The sequence below is a fragment of the Scyliorhinus torazame genome, chromosome 4, assembly GCF_047496885.1.
Source record: "Scyliorhinus torazame isolate Kashiwa2021f chromosome 4, sScyTor2.1, whole genome shotgun sequence".
Lineage (NCBI taxonomy): Eukaryota > Metazoa > Chordata > Chondrichthyes > Carcharhiniformes > Scyliorhinidae > Scyliorhinus > Scyliorhinus torazame.
In genome coordinates, this window is record NC_092710.1 from 36,576,926 (window position 1) to 36,598,058 (window position 21,133).

Sequence of the window (21,133 nt, forward strand, 5' to 3'; positions counted from 1 at the left end):
GTTTATTGTCACAAGTTTTAACACTGCAATGAATTTACTGTGAAAAGCCCCGAGTCGCCACATTCTGTCCCCTCTTTTGGCACACCGAGGGAATTCACACAACAGCCCGTCTTTCGGGACTTGTGGGAGGAAACCGGAGCGCCCGAAACAAATCCACGCAGACTCATGGAGAACGTGCAGACCCCACACAGACAGTGACCCAAGCTGGGACTCGAACCTGGAACATTGGTGCTGTGAATCAACTGTGCAACCCACTGCGCTACGGTGCGCCCATGAATCTAGAGGTTCCTTGAGGTATCAAGTTGTATTGACTTTCCTAGAAAACTGCCTGCTGGTGACATGGAGACCAACGCAGAAAACGGAGGCAATGTATTTCTGGATGTTGCTGTCACAGTGGAATTGTCCCGAGTGTCGGGCGCTCACTGGAGGGGGATATCTGATCGCAGTGGTAAGGTACTTGGGGTATGTGTCAGCGTAGGAACAAATCGGGTGCGAGTCACTAATTGGAATGGAAATAAAGAAGGTCCAGTTTTGATTTTTCGCCTGAATTTTCTTTCATTAGAAGAAGCTGCTTCCGTGTTTTACGAATGTAATTCATTTCGAAGGGGTATCATTTTGCTGAAGGTTGGTGATAAGTGCATCAATCGAAATATGTTTTTGTTTTATCTCGTGTTGTATGGCACTGGCAGAAACGGATATTTTCTATTTATTGACAACCAAAGAGGAGAACAGCACAGTTTCATTGATTAATTTATTAAATCGACATTTAACTGTCTTCATGTAAATTAATCCCCTTCACAAATCACTGTCATGACATTCTGTTTCTCCTAAATGCTGAATTCTATTTCCTAACCTCGACATCGGATAAATATGAACATTCCACCTAAAATGTTACTTATTAGTCGGTTAATTCAGCAAAATCACCAGGTGTTGCTGTTGCACGTGTGTTCTGAGTCTTGCAGGGAATTCTGCATATCTGGTTTTCTACTTCTTATCCCGCCTGTCCTGCTCCAGCAGGAATTTTGCTGGAGCTGGGCGCCTGGTTTGAATCACCCACCCCTGGCGCCTTTGTGGTAAGTCTGAGTAAAACGGGCAAATCTGGCCTGTCACACATAAAACTGGGAAACAAATGAAATGAGTAACTTCCAGCCTCACGAGGTATTTACTTTCCAATCCGAATTCAAGCAGAGGATGCCTTCCCATGATTCCGATTGGAATCCTTTAATCGTGGAAGTGGGACTGGAGGTGGGTATGGTTTGGGTTGAGATTATTAAAACTGTACTGTATGGTGTGGCTGCAACCAGCCACCATTATTGCTAAAACCCTGATCTCATGTTTGCGTCAGATACTTTGAATATTTGGTGAATCATTGCTCTCTTTATTGTCTTCTCTCTTTTGCTCGCTGTCTCCCAACAAGTTAATCTAGTGGCGATTATGATCCTATCCCGGGGCCTCTCGACCTGCACCACTCGCTACATGATGGCAATGGCAATGGGGGATCTAGCGTTCATTATCACTGATATCATTTTGTGTAAGATTGTTAATTATTATTATCCATGGGCTTTCTTGTACATTACGCATGTGTGCAGAGTTATGAATGTCCTGCGTCTTGCAGCTACAGACTGTTCTGTCTGGTTCACTGTCACTTTTACCTTTGACCGATTCGTGGCAATCTGTTGCCAGAAGCTGAAAACAAAATATTGCACTGAAAACATGGCGTCTGTGATTCTCGCAACAACTTGCACTCTGCTTTGTTTGAAAAACAGCCCCTTCTACTTTCCACTTGAATCTCTAGTGATAATCAACAATGTGCCGTGGTTCTGTTATGTCAAGACAAGCTACTATACTGAGCCTGCATGGGCAGGATATGACTGTTTTAGTGCGGTATTAACCCCATTGCTCGCATTCGTTGTAATTCTGTTCTTCAACGCCCTGACAGTCAGACACATTTTAGTGGCAAGTCGAGTCCGTAAACAACTAAGGGGTCAGAGCAAGAGAGAGAATGACAGTGACCCAGAGATAGAGAGCAGAAATAAATCTGTGATTTTACTCTTTAGCATATCCGGCAGCTTTATACTTCTATGGTTGGTGTATGTTTTTCATTTCTTATATAATCGCAATGGGGGCAAAAATAGAAGGGATTATAGCAACTCGGAATTGATATTTAGGGAAGTCGGAGAAACCCTGCAACATTTAAGTTGCTGCACAAACACATTTATTTATGGGGCCACTCAGCCCAGTTTCAGAAAACAGCTCAAGAGCACAGTAATCTATCCGGTTACAGCAATTATTCAATATATAACTAAACGAATCAACTGAACGCAGCCCAGTAATGTGCACCAGTGCTTCCAACACATGCGACTTATATGCATTCTCAGACTCCCACACACGACAAAGAGCAGTGAATATTTATCTGGAAAGAATTGACTGCTGAAGCAGCCATCCTAATCGTGACAGCGCCAGATACCAAATGCCTCTTGCAGGGTTGGATAGGGAACCGCATCCACGATATTGCCTTTGTTTGGCTCGAAGGTTCAACCAACACCCTGAAGTGCTGGTGTACATTCTGCCCCCAGTCAAGCAGCTGTTCGATCTGGAACTGCTCATCCTTCTTTCCAAACTGGTCGATAGACTCTTTGATCCCAATTTCAGGATTTTCTTTCTTCCATTTACGGGATATGAGCGTCGCTGGTTCGGCCAGCATTTATTGTCCATCCCTAGTTGCCCATCAGAAGTTGGTGGTGACTTGCCTGCGGGTGAAAGTGAATCGTAATTTCTGGAGTATCGAATGTTTCAATCCCCCCAGTCGGATTCCCATCCTTTCGCATCACAATGCCGGCAATGATTTAGATTAAAATTTCAGATTGCACTCGAGAACAAATACATTTTGCAACGCTTTCAACACAGACCTAAACCTGTCTAAGCTTGAACTCATTCAAACTTTGCTGCCTTGTCCAAAGCCCTACCGCTGCCCAGTCACCTCTCACTCTATTGCACGCTGCTCGCCATTGGATCTCAGCGACGCCACACAATGACCTTCAAACGTCCATCCTTTTCTTTTTTTTGCATCATCCATGGATTTATTCCTCCATCTCACTGTGTCAGAAGGTCTAGATTTCCCCCCCAAAACCACAGTGATACTTTCTGACCGCCTTTCAGACATTCCTTAAAATATCTCAGCCATACCGTGCATTTGACGACATATCCTTTATGTCCAGTTCGGCAATGTTCAGGATGGAATCATTAGGTGCAGTCCATTATAAAAATAGATATTGTTTCATTTGTCCTACCCGCATTGCCTCTCTTGCTGTCCACATGCCTCTCTCAGACTCTCTTTCTCGACCTTACATTTTTTCCAAAAACTAACGGAAACCTAACAGTAACTCTAACGCAAACGGCAAAAACTGTTACTACCAAACCGGACAAGGAACAAGACCTGAGCTCAAGCCGTAACTCCAAGACGAATATCAGCAATAATGTCATACCGAATGAAAACCAAAGCTGAAGTGAACGCCTTGCAATTATCCGAACCGTGGCTGAAAATGTATTGCGAATGATAGCTGGACGTTGAACTATCACGGTAATCCTAAAGCTGCATGGCAACTGAAATCCCAATAATATCATTGGCCCTAACCCCACTTGGAACAGAAACTCAAACTGTAACTTACGTTTTAACGTGAAACATGACGGTCCCACGAAATGTAAAAATAACTACTATTCTAAACTAAACTCTAATCCTTCATTTAAAAAAACAATGATTGCACTAAATTAAGCACCCTTAGATGTTGCACCCTTAACACTTAACCCTCAATTTAAATTCAAATGCAACATAATCCTGAATGCCAATTTGCAATATGACCTCAGTTGAAATGAATGTGCCCACTTGTCGCAAGGCAATAGGAACCTTAATCTGAATGCCTGCATTTTGTCCACTGAAAAGTTCTCGCCTATCGCACGCTGCTGACCCCAGACTGCACGTTACCTCAGCTTCCCGGGAAATTGTGGTTTCAAACGCATGCTAACACTGCACCTTTGGTTTATGGATCATCCCAGATGGGGATGATGAACATCGAGGTCACAGAACTGAGGGGAAGAGCACAGCTTTGGGGTATGCAGCGCGTGGTACGCAGGAGTTGGTACTCCTGATTTGGGCGGCAGGGTAGCACAGAACTTAGCACTGTTGCTTTGCAGCGCCTGGGCCCCAGGTTCTGTTCCTGCTTGGTTCACTGAGTGTGCAGAGTCCGTCGGTTCTCCCCTTGTCTGTGTGGATTTCCTCCGGGCGCTCCGATTTCCTCCCACAAGTCTAGAAAGACGTGCTTGTTAGGTGAATTGGACACTCTGAATTCTCCCTCAGTTTGCGGAACAGCCGCCACAGTGTGGCGACTAGGGGAGTTTTATAGTATCTTCATTGTCGTGTTAACGTCAGCCTGCTTGTGACACTAATAAACATTATTATTATCATTATGTTTTAGTATTATATCCCTTGTTTACTGCATATTTAACCACACAGGGAGAGGGGTCGTGGAGTTTTACCTCTGGCTCCAGATTCACTGAGCATTTTTCAGCCACACCCAGAGTGATGGTCATAGGACAATTTCAAAACTTACCAAAGCACAGCCGAACCGAACAACGAGGATAAGATAATTTTCTTATGAAGGGAGATTGAGTAGAACGAGCAAGTATTCTCTGATATATGCACTGAACGGCACACTTTTTCTAACGTATGCAGTTCTTGGGGATTCAACAGAGTTACGTTGGTGATGAAGTGTCTTCCTGTTGAAGAGTTAAACGCTACGGGTCACAGGACAAGCTAGATTAATTTGGGAAGGAGGAAATGCGGCAGAGAATGGGTATTCTTATGTTCCTGAAGTGGGGTTCTTTTAGGAATAATCTGAGGACAGGATATATCGGAGCAATGCCAATCTTTATCGTGCATTTGTGGACATTTATTTTCTCTGCGCACCTGAGATAAAATATCCTTGTTAGGAGTGTAGTTCCAAGGACGCAAATTGACAATAGCAACTTATCAAAATAAATCCCCTGCTTCGTTCATAGCAGAAGTTGTGGAAGGAACTTTAACACCAGGGGCATCGACAGCAGGTATTAGCTAGGTAACCAAATATTTGGGCAAATGGAAGGCGGAAGTTTCCTAAAGCTGCACAAAGGGTGGAAATGTTTTGTGAACAAGAACAAGTATTGGGAACCAGGCAGCTGAGACCACGGAAACCAGGTTGGAATCATTTGGACGGCAAAGAACTGATCCATTATTGGAGGAACGCAGACTTATCGCAAGGTTGTAGGAGGTGGAAAACGTTTCACAGTTTGTGAAAGTTTTCGGGCAGGCGTGTCGTTAGATTTCTGCATGGCTTTGGAGGAGACTAGAGATCAAAGGAGGGCTGTAGGGAATGCAGTTCTTTGCATAGATAGGGCAGTTTAATGACGGGGAATGTTAAATATTCAAGGTAGACTGTAGGGCTGATAAAATTCACAGAAACAAGCAGGGACTTTAGGCGGAGGAGTTTACAAATGAAGGAAGTTATCCGTGCTGGATGGTAGAACTGGATGAGTTTGCAGAGCTGGAGCTGGTCGTAAGAAGCGATTTATTAGTCTGTACCATTAGGCTACCTTTTATGGGCGAAGAGCTGATGAGCGCTGCCTGTCAGTTTCACAAAATAAATCTTGGCAATTAAGCGACTTGAAGAAGGGACGTTCTGGAAGAAATGGCCCGGAAAAGTGTGGAATCTTTGCGTTCATTCCTCTTCGAAATAGGCAGAACAATCAGATTGTTGAAGCTTGATTGCCACAAGCTTCCGTGGTGCTGTTTTGGGAGATGGGTCGACCTAGTTCACTCTCGCCTCCAAACAGATACATCGTCTAATAAACCGTCAAACAAGGTCGGTGTGATTGGCCCTTTGAGCTGCCGTCCAGATGAGGGGATAATGCAAAGAAATTCAATAAGCAAAATACACAACGGGACGATATTAACATGCTACCATTCTAAATGAAAGAAAAACATCTGTTGTGAAACAAATACATATCTTTCAGGATCGTCTGATTCCCAGATTAGAGGTTGTTCAAACCGGACGCCCCTTTCCCTGTCAGTAACATTGAACGATGGGGGAAGCGCAAATACAGAGATTGAGGCCCGCGCCGACTCCCGCACCCATAATGTGTCGCCCTCCTCTCTAATTACAAAGTGTTATTGGCATGCTCTCCTCGCCACGCTGGGAGAGGCAGTTTGAAACTAACGGCCGGGATGGCGTCCTAATTGAGTGAGAGACAGGGAGAGGAATGGGAACTGGGAGGAGAATTACCTGAAAAAATGGGGAGGGAACACACTCACTCTCACTCTGACACATTGTCACTCTGACACACTATCCCACTCACATGCTAACACACACTCACTCTTACATATTCACTCACACTCACTCCTACACACTCACTCCTACACACTCATTCGAGTTTGAACCTTTTGGCGGTATCGAAAGATACCTGGAGACTCTAAAGCAAACGTAATTAGAATTAAGGAAGGCGACCATATTGACCGCCGTATTTAGAAACAACCAAAGAGAGCAATACTGCCCCCCCCTCCCCCAACAGAGAGGGGCTCTCACCCTGCCAGGAAGTGCACCGCGTCCCGCCTTGCTGTCTTTCTTCCTGTGCTCGCGATCCCTGCTAGTATGGTGCCCCGCCTCTCCCGGGGCTGATCTTCACCTTAAATTATGCCCGTTGTCTGACCGCTGCCTCTGCCTCACCCTCACCTCCATTCCCCTATCCTGGCCCATTCCTCTGACCAGGCCTTTGTGACCGGAGTGGGGCAGCGCAGTGCCGCTCAAACATGTCAAAGGTCCAAGAGGTCTCGATCTCGTTCACTTTTCCCCTCTGTTCTAGCATCATTCCTCCCTTGCCTGCCCCTTGTCAAGGACGTTTGACCGCACTAGTTCGTGCGCTCCCGTCGGGGATGAAATTCAAATTTCGATCATGTCGGAATCTTGACAGAAGCGAAGCCTCCCGTTTGCCCATAACATTTAAACGCTGCTTCATTTTGCCTCTTTTCCAGCAAATTGCCTGACTCAAAGGAAAAACCTTCAGAACAATCAGTGAAACGCGACTTAAATGGAAACGCTAACATGTAGGTGTTTACAGCTGAGCTAATCCCACCAAATGGGCGCTTTGCAACATTTCTGGAGCTATGGATACAATCACACACTCCAGTCATATAAACAGGAACCCATGTTAACCACGTGGTTCCGTGGTGTACTGGTTTTCACTTCCGCTTTACCCGGAGCAGGTCCTGGGTTCGTGCCCCAGTTGAATCATTGCTGCTACTGGACAATAGTTGCCAATTGAATCTCCATGTCAACAGGAAAATAACCAGCTTCCCCTCCCTGTGCGTTCCCACAGCCAAGGTGCTGAATGGAAACTTCTTTCCAATACTATTTAATAAGCGTGCATCATGACCATTACCTGTGAGATCTTAAATAAACAAATGACCATTCAGAGTTTTAAACATATTTTGCCCAAAAGTCCACTATTAGTTTACAGACTGAAATTCTTCGAAATTTCCCAACTATTGCTCTTTTTCTGGTGATCCTTCCCAAACTCAAATTTCCCCCTTTGCCTCCTGCCCCTTTCCCAACTTTCACTTCCGTTCTACATTTTGTTCTGTGTGGACTCAATCCGTTAAACGCGTTCACTCACACACCGCCTTTTCTAAATATCCAATAGCCGTTTTTCGAAAGTCACCTTGGCAAAACGTGCCACTCACCGCACCGACAGCCATTCTGCATTCAATTCCTTCATCTTAGAACATTGACAGAATATTTCTAATGCATTATAGAGGATTCGGTCTCGCACATTAGGTCAACAAAATTATGCAGGACATAGACAGGGTGGATAGTCAGAGGAGTCAATTACTAGGGGGCATAGGTTTAAGGTGCGAGGGGCAAGGTTTAGAGGAGATGTACGAGGAAAGTTATTACACAGAGGGTAGTGGGTGCCTGGAACTCGCTGCCGGAGGAGGTGGTGGAAGCAGGAACGATAGTGACATTTAAGGGGCATCTTGATAAATACATGAATAGGATGAGAATAGTTCCAGAGAATTTACAGTGCAGAAGGAGGCCATTCGGCCCATCGAGTCTGCACCGGCTCTTGGAAAGAGCACCCTACCCAAGGTCAACACCTCCACCCTATCCCCATAACCCAGTAACCCCACCCAACACTAAGGGCAATTTTGGGCACTTTGGGCAATTTAGTATGACCAATCCAGCTAAGCTGCACACCTTTGGAATGTGGGAGGAAACCGGAGCACCCGCAGGAAACCCACGCACACACGGGGAGAACGTGCAGACTCCGCACAGACAGTGACCCAAGCCGGGAATCGAACCTGGGACCCTGTAGCTGTGAAGCAATTGTGCTATCCACAATGCTACCATGCTGCCCAAACATGACAATTACTCGGGGTCAATTCCTAGGGGGCATAGGTTTAAGGTGCGAGGGGCAATGTGAAGAGGCAGGTTTTTTACACAGAGGGTAGTGGGTGCCTGGAACTCGCTGCCGGAGGAGGTGGTGGAAGCAGGGACGACAGTGACAGTTAAGGGACATCGTGACAAATACAATGAACAGGATGGGAATAGAGGGATACGGACCCAGGAAGTGTAGAAGATTTTAGTTTAGACGGGCAGCATCGTCGGCGCAGATTTGGAGGGCCTAAGGGCCTGTTCCTGTGCTGTACTTTTCCTTGTTCTTTGTAGTGGTGAGTCTGTGGAATTATTTACTGACAAAATCAGTACTAAACATTTTATGTTTGCAAGAAGGAGTTAGCTATAGCTCTTCGAACTGAACGAGTCAAAGGGTCTGGGCGAAAACGGGAGCAGATTAGTGATTTGAATAATAAGCCATGATCATGATGCAGATGGTTGTGATAGTTGAAGCCCAATCACCTCAGCACCAGACTATCATTCCGAGTTGGTCCCGTTGGTATCCTAGCCCCAACCACCTTCCGTTGCTTCATCAATGAACTTTCTTAATGAGGTCGGAAGTGATGATGTCTGTGCGAAGTCTGCACGTTCTCCCCATGTCTACCCGGGTATATTCCGGGTGCTCCGGTTTCCTCCCATAGTCTAAAGATGTGCAGGTTAGGTGGACTGGCCACGCTAAATTGTCCTTGTGTCCGAAAAGGCTCGGTGGCGTTGCTGAGGTAGGGTGCTCTTTCCAAGGGCCGGGGAAGACACGATGGACCAAATGACCTCCTTCTGCACTAAGTTCTACGATTCTATGATGATATTGTCGCTGATGACGGCGCAATGTTCAGCGCCGTTCGCCACTCTCCAGGTACTGACGCAGCCCATAGCCAACTGCATCAAGACATGGACAATATTCATGGTTGAGCTGACAAGTGGCGAGGAAGGTTGGCACTGCATAACTGCCAGGCAGTGACATTCTCCAACAAGAGAGGATCCAAAAATTACCCCTTTATATTCATTGGCATTACCGACGCTGATTCCCGTGCTAGCAACACATGTGGAGTTAGCATTAACCAGAAACTGAACTGGACTTGCCATGGAAATAATATGGCTGCAATACGGTCCCTTCGCAGGCGGGCGGCACCCTGACATTGCGACCCAATCTCGCATTCGCTGCGTCCCACACGTGGGGGACATCGGCCCTTGCAGCCTACTCGATTCTGATGTGAGCAATGGCCGCCATGTCAGTCTTTGGAGTGCAAGTAAAGATTGAAAGCTGAATCCTCAGCCATGTCCAGGTTGATTCCTCTATGTCTGAGTGGGAAGGCTGCCATTCCCTGGTCTGTGAACAACAACAGCGTGGAGAGAGAGAAAGAGCGGTTGTCGCTGCTGCCTCAGAGCCAGAGATCCCGCTCCAATTCTGGCCTGGGGTGACTGTGGAGTCTGCACATTCTCCCCGTGTCTGTGTGGGCTTCCCCCGGGTGCACTGGTTTCCTCCCACAGTCCAAAGATGTGCAGGTCTGGTGGAGTTACGGAAGCGTGGTGGGGTAAGTGGGCCTCGGTAGGGTGCGCTTTCAGAGGGCAGGTATAACATCGAAGGGCCGAATGGCCACCTTCTGCACAGTGGGGATTCTATGTGAATTGATCCCATCCACTCGTACACACAGGCAGGCAGAGAACATCAAGTGGCTCTACAGCCTTTCGTTCACTGTTTCCCGCGCAACTCGGCCACCCGGAGGGTCAACATTCAGCAATATTTAAGCCCAAATTGGGAAATAGTAGCGCCGCTTTCTAAGGACGAGTCTGGCCTAAGACTGCCTGAAATTCCGTGTCCCACAGTCTCTGGCAGACCCCAGTAGCGCGGTTCAGAAAGATGCACAACATCGGCAACGCCGAACCGATTAATTGTATTGAGTCAGCAACCTTCTTTCCAATCCCTGCACGACCATATATCACAAGAAAAACACCAGACACATTGCCCCCTCCCCCAAACCTTCCAAGAATCTCTCTATTCCTCACAACCCTCTGAAATATCTGCATTCCATCTAATACTGGACCATTGAACATTCCTGGTTTTTATCACTGTTCCAATGGTGCCCCCTGTTGGACGGTGCGGAAGCTCAGGAACTCCCGCCCTCTCTTCCAATTCCGTGCTCCACCTCTACCTCGCTTTCCACCTGTAAGCCACTTAGGAAAATATTGTACCTTTTACCAAGCTTTGTGATCTGACGGTGTGCCTCCATTTAGGCCTTGTTGTCATACTTTGTTTTCTTTTAAAATCCCATGGGAAGCGCCGAGTTCCCAGGTTCGACCCCGGCTCTGGGTCACTGTCCCTGTGGAGTTTGCACATTCTCCCCGTGTCTGTGTGGGTTTTGCCCTCCACAACCCAAAATGATGTACAGCGTAGGTGGATCGGCCACGCTAAATTGCTCCTTAATTGGAAAAAATGAATTGTGTACTCGAAATTTATTTATTTTTTAAATCCCATGGGACGTTTAATTGAGTGAAAGTTGATGCACAGATAAAGGGAGGGGCGTCTACATTGTGACCCAGGGCAAAGCTCTAGCGATTCAGGTTCGAATCCCGTCACGGCAAATGGTGAAATTTAAATTCCATAAGAATCTGGTATGGAAAGGCTAAGAACTCATCTGGTTCATTGAAGTCCTCATTGAAGGGAAGGAAATCTGCCGTCCTTAATCCACAGCAATGTTGTTGAATCTGAAATGTCCTCAGTGATGGGCAATAAAAAACTGACCCCACATCTCATGAACGAATCATAAAATAAAAGAGGATGGTATAGGATATATAACAGATTAATAGTCTGATGCTGCAATGACTGAGCTTTCTGGGCTCTAACATTAACATAGGTTCCACTGGGAGTCGAACCCATACTCCAGTCATATAAACAGATATGCAGGAAGCTAGTTAGTTCCGTGGTGTAGTAGTTACCACGTATGCTTTACACGTAGAAAGTCTTCGGTTCGAGCCCCAGTGGTATCGTTGCTGCTTTTGGACCAGTTGTTACCAATTGAATTTCCATTTGAATAGAAAGACAACCAGCTTCCCCTACTTGTGCGTTCCCAAAACCAACGTGCTGCGTGGATATCGAACCACACACAAACATTACTTAATAAGTGTTATGGACCAGGGTTCAGAGAACCCCAAAGTGTATCATGGAGTTCACGTGACCCCAACTTTTAATAGATTGTGGTATGGGGAGCACACTGCCCACTGTACAGGTGTGGTACAGCAGAAATGGAAAATTTATTTTTAAAGCAAAACAATGTTTATTCTCTGAACTCAAGTTAACCTTCTTAAAACATACAGTGCACATCTTAGCAATCATCAATTCAAATACAACCCCAAAAGACTACAACACTAAGTAATCCTTTAAGCATTCCTTTTAACATCCATACGACTTTAAAACATATTTTACCAGAAGCACATCAGGTTTACATTCACAACTGAAAACATTTATAATTCTGAATTCACCAAATGATCAAGAGATAGTCTTTTGATGGCAGAGAGAACAGCAGTACACTTGTTTGGTCTGGCTTCAGCTCCAACACTGAAAATTAAACTAAAACACACCCTGCAGCCTGCTCAAAAACGAAAGAAAAAGCTCCACCCACTCTCTGACATCACTGCAGTTGTAAACACCCATTTCTTAAAGGTACTCTCACTATAGATATTTATATTCACACCCATTTATAAACACACATTTCTTAAAGGTTCTCTCGCATGACAGAAGCACACATCATGATCATTAACTGTGAGTTTTAAATTAGACAAACATTATTAATTTCCGTAAACATGATTTGCCCAAAAGTCCACTACTCAGCTCCAGAATATTATTCCGATTGCCCCCTTTCGTATCCTAGCCCAAACCACCTTCAGCTGCTTCATAGTTGAACTTCCTTTCATAATAAGGTCTGATGTGACGATGTGGAGATGCTGGCGTTGGACTGGGGTGGGCACAGTAAGAAGTCTAACAACACCAGGTTAAAGTCCAACAGTTAAATTTCAGATCACTAACTTTCGGAGCACTGCTCCTCCCTCAGGTGAATGAAGAGGTAGGTTCCAGAAACATATATATAGACAAAGTCAAAGATGCCAGACAATGCTTTGAATGTGAGCATATGCTGGTAATTAAGTCTTTACAGATCCAGAGATAGAGGTAACCCCAGGTTAAAGAGGTGTGAATTGTCTCAAGCCAGGACAGTTGGTAGGATTTTGCAAGCCAAGGCCAGATGGTGGGGGATGAATGTAATGCGACATGAATGCCAGGTTGAGGCCGTACTCATGTGTGCGGAACTTGGCTGTAGGTTTCTGTGCGGTGATTCTGCTTTGTCACACGTCCTGTTCCCCAAGGCAGCCTTCAGGACCCGCCAGGAGTAATTGCCTCCGGCGAGTTTCACTTGTGGTTTTCGTCTTCGGGAAACAGGCGCTGTGACTGCTGAGGGACAGAGTGGAGCTCGGACAAGTTCCCAGAGACGCGACTATGGGCTTCTGGATTTGTTGCTGGCAGGGCTGGCTGGAGGAGGGGGAGAGTGGCACTCATCTGCTGGGGCCAGAGAGGGGGGTGACCAGGGAATGGGCCGTCGGGTCAAGGGGACCCACACGGGAGTGGGGTATCCAGGCATAGACAGCCACTGCTGTGACGGGATATAGGTGCCATGCCCAGACTGGTGCTCCGGGGTGTCTCAGGCTACAGTCTGGGGACTTTCGGCGCTGTCTGTGCTTTTTCGCTGGAGTTGTGGTTCGGGAAGGAAACACCAGAAGGGCCTGACTCATGACCAAGTGATCCTGCAAGACACAAGACATGATGCATGATTGCAGTTTGGGGTGGCTGGTGGTGTGGGGGTGGTGAGGGAGTGGAGAGCCAGTGGTGTGGAGGCAATGAGGGCGTGGCGAGGGGTGGTGTGAGGGTGCTGGGGAGTGCTTAGGGGTGGTGTGGGGTCGGTGAGGCCGTGGACTTGACTATTACAATGGGCCCCTCGCCCAATGTACATACTGAATCCTCCATAAACCTGATGCCATCTAATTCTTCTTCACATGTCCCAATAAATCGTCTCGCATGCACTTTGTGAAGCACATGGTTCCCAAGAGGCACTGGCTGGTTTTTGAAACCAAACGAGGAAATGCTGGAAACTCTCACCAGGTCTGTCAGCATCTGCAGGGAGAGAAAAGAGCAAACGTTTCGAGTCGCGATGACCCTTTGTCAAAGTCTCGTTTATAGGGGCTGGTTCAAATTCAATTTCGGATCATGTCGGAAATCACATTCCACTCGCCTTGAGGCGCAGAATCAGTAAAAAATTCAAACCAAATCAGAATATCGCGAATATTTCAGGTATCCATCTTAAAGCGATGAGCAAGTATTTCTCCTTGCAATAATGGTATTATTCAGACAAAAGCATTTAGATGACCCCTGGAACCGCTGTGGAATGCCAAGGCGACGCACCTTGTGCTGAAACTGGGATTGGAACAGACAGGGCTTTGAGGGGCAGCAGAGACACAACGGGCCGAGGGGCCTCTTTCCCAAATGATGAACGCGGTGAGTTCACGTCAACATCACTCATTGAGATTTAAAAGTACAGCTCAAACTGGGACGTTCTCCCGGGTGAGCTATCCGGGCTCTAAATAGCGCCCCCTACAGCGACCATTACTGGCTGGTCGCGAACATTTCATCGTTTAAATGTTTTATTTCCTTCGTCAATTTAGGGCAGCACACGTGAATAGCATTGTGGCTTCACAGCGCCAGGGTCACAGGTTCGATTCCCCGTTGGGTCACTGTCTGTGTGGGGTCTGCACGTTCTTCCCGTGTCTGCGTGGGTTTCCTCCGGGTGCTGCGGTGACCTCCCACAGTCCAAAGACGTGCATGTTACGTGGATTGGCCATGATAAATTGTCCTTAGCGACAAAAAAGGCGAGGAGGGGTAACGGGGATAGGATGGAAGTGAGGGTTTAAGTGGGTTGGTGCAGACTTGATGGGCCGAATGGCCTCCTTCTGCACTCTATGTTCTAATCCGACAATCATTCCCAGTTGGGTTTGAGACGGTCACTCCTCACTCTCAATTACTCAACATTCTGACGCACGTTTCACGGCCTCCAACACAGTCGCTGCTTAAATTTTTTTCCAAATGCGAAACCTCCCCTTTGCCCACAACCTCCGCGCAGGAACATTTAAACGCTCCTTCATTTTGCCTCTTTTTCAGGTAAATTACCTGTCTGAAAGAAGAAACGTCGAGAACAGTCAGCTGAACGCGACTTTGTGGGAACCGCTAACATGTATACAACAGTACGAAGTCTTACAACACCAGGTTAAAGTCCAACAGGTTTGTTTCAATGTCACTAGCTTTCGGAGCGCTGCTCCTTCCTCAGGTGAATGAAGAGGTCTGTTCCAGAAACCCCGGGACCTGGGATTCATGTCACATTACATTCATCCCCCACCATCTGGCCTGCGAAATCCTACCAACTGTCCTGGCTTGAGACAATTCACACCTCTTTAACCTGGGTTACCCCATCTCGGGAACTGTAAAGATTTAATCTCCTGCTAATGCTCGCATTCCTAGCATTGTTTGGCATCTTTGAATTTGTCTATATATGTGTTTCTGGAACAGACCTCTTCATTCACCTGAGGAAGGAGCAGCGCTCCGAAAGCTAGTGACATCGAAACAAACCTGTTGGACATTAACCTGGTGTTGTAAGACTTCGTACTGTGCTCATCCCAGTCCAACGCCGGCATCTCCACATCATGTATACAACAAGTTTGTATACAACAAGTTTGTGTTGACAGCGGAGCAAATCGCACCAAATGGAGGTTTTGCAAAGTTTCTGGAGTGAAGGACTCATTCACAAAGTCCAGTTATATAAACAAGTCAGTGGATCTCCAGTTGGTTCCGTGGTGTAGTGGTTATCACGTCTGCTTTACACGCTGAAGGTCCCGGGTTCGAGCCCCGGTGGAATCAATGCTGCTTTTGGATAAGTGGTTGTTAATTGAATTTCAATGGAAGTAGAAATACAACCAGCTTCCCCTATCCGTGCGTTCCCAAAGCCAACGTGCTGAATGGAAATCTCTTTCCAAACAAACATTATTCATGAGCGTGTATCATGATCCTTACGTGTGAGTTATTAAATACTCACTTCTTGAACGTTATTTGCCCAATAGTCCACTACTTGTTTCCGAACTAACATTTTTCGATATTTCCCAACTATTGCTCTTTATCTTTGATTGGATTTGATTTGATTTATTATTGTCACATGTATTATTTTACAGTGAAAATTACTGTTTCTTGCATGCTGTACAAATAATGCATACCGTACATAGGGAAGGAAGGAGAGACTGCAGAATATAATGTTACAGTCATAGCAAGGTGTAGAGAAAAGATCAACGTAATACGAGGTAGGTCCATTCAAAAGTCTGATGACAGTAGGGAAGAAGCTGTTCTTGAGTCGGTTGGGACATGACCTTAAACTTTGGTATCTTTTTCCTGATGGAAGGAGGTGGAAGGGAGTATGTCCGGGTTGCATGGGGTCCTTAATTATGCTGGCTGCCTTTCTGAGGCAGCGGGAATTATAGACAGAGTCAATGGATGGGAGGCAGGTTTGCGTGATGGAGTGGGCTACATTCACGACCTTTTGTAGTTTCCTGCGGTGTTGGGTAGAGCAGGCTCCATACCAAGCAGTGATATAACCAGAAGGAATACTTTCTATGGTGCATCTGTAGAAGTTGGTGAGTATCGTAGCTGACATGTCAAATTTCCTTAGTCTTCTGAGAAAGTAGAGCGGTTGTTGGGCTTTCTTAACTATAGTGTCGGCATGGGGGACCAGGACAGGTTGTTGGTGATCTGGACACCAAAAAGCTTGAAGCACTCGACACTTTCTACTTCGTTCCCATTGATGTAGACAGGGGCATGTTCTCCACTACGCTTCCTGAAGTCGATGACAATCTCCTTCGTTTCTTGACATTGAGGCAGAGATTATTGTCGTCGCACCAGTTCAACAGGTTCTCTATCTCATTCCTGTACTCTGTCTCCTCATTGTTTGAAATCCGACTCACTATGGTGGTGTCATCAGCAAATTTGAAAATCGAGTTGGAGGGGAATTTGGCCACACTGTCATCGGTATATAAGTGGTATAGGTGGGGGCTGAGGTCACAGCCTTGTGGGGCACCGGTGTTTAGGATGATTGTGGAGGAAGTGTTGTTGCCTATCCTTTCTAATTGTGGCCTGTGGGTTAGAAAGTTCAGGATCCAGTCGCAGAGTGAGGAGCCAAGGCCAGGGAGTTTGGTAATGAGTTTCGTAGGAATGATGGTTTTGACGGCTGAGCTGTAGTCGACAAATAGGAGTCGGACAGAGGTACCTTTGTTACCTAGGTGTTCCAGGGTGGAGTGCAGTGCCATGGAGATGGCGTCTGCTGTAGACCTGTTGCAGTGGTAGGCGAACTGTAGTGGATCAAGGCAATCTGGGAGGCTGGAGTTGATTCGTGCCATGACTAACCTTTCGAAGCACTTCATGATGATGAATATCAGTGCCACTGGTCGATAGTCATTAAGGCATGCTGCCTGGCTATTTTTTTGGTACAGGCATGATGGTCGTCATCTTGAAGCAGATAGGGACCTCAGATTGTTGTAAAGAGAGGTTAAAGATGTCTTCAGGCGATCTGTGCAAGACCTGAGTGCTGGTCCGGGTCCCCATCTGAGCCAGTGTCTTTCCGTGGGTTGACCTTGGAGAAGGCTGCTCTGACGTCTGCAATGGCCTCGTTGTCCTATTTCGTTTTAATTGGACAGCAGGAAAGGGCAGATGGAAGTAGCCTCGTCTATTGAGGATGAATGGAATTCGAATTCAGATCATGTCGGAATTCACATTCAACTCGCCTTAAAGCTCAAATTCAGCAAAAAAAAATCAAACAAAAGTCAGCATGACCCAGATACTTGAGTTATCTATCTTAAAGCGACGAGCAGGGATTTTCTCTTTGCAATGATGTTAGTATTCACACAAGAAGAGTTTTGATGAGACCTGGAACCGCTGTGGAATTTCAAGGCGACGGACCTTGTGCTGGGAATGGAACAGACAGGGGTTTGCGGGGCAGCAGAGACACAATGGGCCGATGGGTTTCCTTAGGTGTTAATTAACTCGATGAGTTCACGACAGCATCAATCATTTGAATTACCATCCGAGGAGGGATTTGAACTCTGGACCTTCAGATTAAAAGCCAGGCGTTGCACCGACTGCGCTATCCGAGCCAGAGCAAAGCCGCCTTTGGCGACTATTACTGGCTGGCCGCGAACATTGCATCATTCAAACTTTACATTTCCCTCGTCAGTTAGACAATCATTCCCTGACTCACATCCTGACTCTCGATTACTCAACATTCTGACTCACGTTTCACTGGCTTCAACGCATCAACTTCAAAAATGTTCTTTCCAAAAGTGAAACCTCCCCTTTGCCCACATCCTCAGCGCCGCAACATTTAAACGCTCTTTCGTTTTGTCTCTTTTGCGGGGGAAATTGCAAAAACGTTCAGAACAATCAGATAAACGCGCGCGACTTTAAGGAAAAGGCAAACATGTCTGCAACAGGTCAGGTGCTGACAACTGAGCAAATCCCACCAAATGGACGATTTGCAACATTTCAGGAGCGATGGAACAATCACAACCTCCAGTAATATAAAGAGGTCAGTGTGTCGCCAGCTGGTTCCACGGTGTAGTGGTTAGCACGCCTGCTTTAGACGCGGGAGGTCCTTTGTCGAGCTCCTGTGGAATCATTGCTGCTTTTGGACAACTCGTTGCCAACTGAATTTCCGTGTGAATAGAAATACAACCAGCTTCCCCCATCTGCGCGTTGCCAAAGCTGGCGTGTTGAGTCGCAACATCTTTCCAACCCCTATTTAATTAGCGTGCATCATGACCATTACCTGTGAGCTCTTAAATAAGCAAATCAGCACTCTGTCCTTTAAAAATATTTTGTCCAAAAATTGGGTTACAGACTGAAATATTTCGAAATTTCCCAACGAATGCTGTGTATCTCGTGACCCTTCGCCGTCTCAAATTCCACTTTGCCTCCTGCCCCTTCCCCAACTTTCACTCACTTTTTACATTTTGTTCTGCGGGACCCAATCTGTTAAACGCGCGTTTCTCTCACTCACCGCCTTTTCTCAATACCCATTCGGCACTGTGACCCTTGTTCGAATTTCACCTTGGCAAAACGTGCCACTCACCACACCAACAACCATTCTGTATCCAATTCCTTTATCTTAGAACATTGACGCAACATTTCCTGGACATCATTATGGTCATTCCACCATAATCTGCAATTTCAAACTACAAAAAGCAATACACTAGCGCTCCATAATTTCAGCTCTCATCCAATTCCCGTGAACCTGCGTGTGGTGTTGATTTCTGGAACTCTGCAGTCCATGTGGTGTAGGTGCCCCCAGAAAGCGGTTAGGAAGGAAGCTCCATGATTTGTACCCAACAAGAGTGAGTGAATGGGAATATGGTTCCAAGTGAATATGGCGTGTGTTCCTTGGAGGGGAATCTGCAGGCGGCGGCGGAGTTCTCAGTCGGCGCTGACAATACTTGTTATGTCAATGAAAATAATACTGCAGTTACACTTCAATACAAAGTCGGTACAAACTACCATTAAAGAACATCGCATTGCCTGCCAGCATTCTCAATGAATTCAGAAAACAAAGTCTTTTTCGAAAATTGCCTGACTCAAAGAGAAAATTTGGGCACAATCTGCTGAACGCGATTTTGTGGGACTGGCAAACATGTTATACAGCAAGTCAGGTGTTGACAGCTGATCCATTCCCATCAAATAGATGCTTCACAAAGGTTCCGGAACGATGGAACAATCACAAACTCATGTCATATAAGGAGTGTAGCAATCGCCAGTTGTTTCCATGGTGCAGTGGTTATCACGTCTGCTTTAAACGCAGCAGGTCCTGTGTTCGAGCATCCAGTGGAACCAATGCTGCTTTCGGACAAGTTGTGATCAATTGAATTTCCATGTGAACAGAAATACAACCACGAAAGATAAAATGCTGGAAAATCTCAGCAAGTCGGGCAGCATCTGTAGGGAGAGTAAAGAGCTAACGTTTCGAGTCCGTTGACTCTTTGTCAAAGCTAACAGACAGAGAAAGTGGGAAATATTCATACTGTGGAGTGAGAAAGAAAGATGAGCCATAGCCACAGAAACCCAGGGAAACCGGGTGCTAATGGCCACAGAAACCCAGGGGACAGAGTGCAGAATGGCTTTGAATTCAGAAAACAAAGTGAAATGTATTTAAATATAAATGTGATGCAATTTGTTGGAAAATAACAATGAGGTTTAACTGAACAGCCGCAACGGACAGATCCAAAGAGCATTCTTTATTGGGACTGGATGAAATTCCATTTCTGATCATGTCGGAAGTGAGATTCAACTCGCCTAAAAGCTCAAAATCAGCAAAAAAATGAGAATAAATCAGCATAACGCAAATATTTCAGGGATCAATATTAAAGCGATGGGCAGAGATTTCCACTTGTCACGATGGTATTATTCACACAAAGGGGAATAGATGAAGCCTTGAACCCCGTGGAATGCAAAGGCGACGGTCCTTGGCTGGAAACTGGGATTGGAACAGACAGGGGTTTGAGGGGGAGCAGAGGCACAATGGGCCGATGGGCTTCGTTCCAAGTGGATTCACGTCAGCATCGATCATTGGGATCTAAAATGATCGCCCGAACAGGGACCTGAACCCTGGACCCTCAGATTAAAAGTCTGATGTTCTACTGACTGAGCTATCCGGGCTGTGAGTTAGGACGCCTGCAGTGACCGGATTTCCCCTTCGCTGTTGCTCCTCTCGCTCTGCTGTTGCCCCTCTTTCCTCTTCTTATGCTGTGCCTCTCCTCCAGTACAAACAGCTGCTTCCTTTGCCCTGCGCCACTATCTGAATCCGGACAGCATATCAGCAGCTCCGCCTCTGGATTCAGGGCGAGTTCAGAGCTGTGCTGCTCTTCGACGCTTCACTCCGATACTCCGCCCAACCGAGTCCCTTTCCTGGAGACTGGTTATTCTCAGTTGGGTTTGGGACAGTCACTTCCTGACTCTCAATTACTCAACATTCTGATTCAAGGTTCGCTGCGTCCAGCACGCTTGCTTCAAAACTGTTCTTTACAAAAGCGAAACCTCCCCTTTGCCTAACAAATTCCGCGCCGTACCGGCCTCCTCGAACAGGCGCCGGAATGTGGTGACTAGGGGCTTTTCACAGTAACTTAATTGAAGCCTACTCGTGACAATAAGCGATTTTCATTTCATTTTCATTTCATTAAACGCTCTTTCATTTTGAGTCTTTTTCGAGAATTGCCTGAGTGAAAGAGAAAAATTTGTGCACAATAAGCTGAACGCGACTTTGTGGGACACGCAAACATGTGAAACAGCAAGTCAGGTGTTGACAGCTGATCCATTCCCATCAAATAGACGCTTTACAAAGGTTCCGGAGCGATGGAACAATCACAAACTCCAGTCATATAAGGAGTGCAACTGCCGCTAGCTGATTCCATGGTGTAGTGGTTATCACGTCTACTTTACACGCAGCAGGTCCTGGGTTCGAGCCACAATGGATCCATTGCTGCTTTTGGACAAGTTGTGACCAATTGAATTTCCATGTGAACAGACATACAAC

At 46.3% G+C, this 21,133-nt stretch overlaps 1 long non-coding RNA gene and 1 other non-coding gene across 2 annotated transcripts in view; one reads left to right on the forward strand and one right to left on the reverse strand.

The window, feature by feature from the left end:
* The window catches only part of LOC140411587 (uncharacterized), a 718,944-nt gene that overhangs the window by 391,572 nt on the left and 306,239 nt on the right, over positions 1 to 21,133 (reverse strand). The window lies entirely within an intron of this gene.
* On the forward strand, positions 15,360 to 15,432 carry trnav-uac (transfer RNA valine (anticodon UAC)). Its single transcript has one exon. It is a non-coding gene; the product is annotated as a tRNA-Val (tRNA).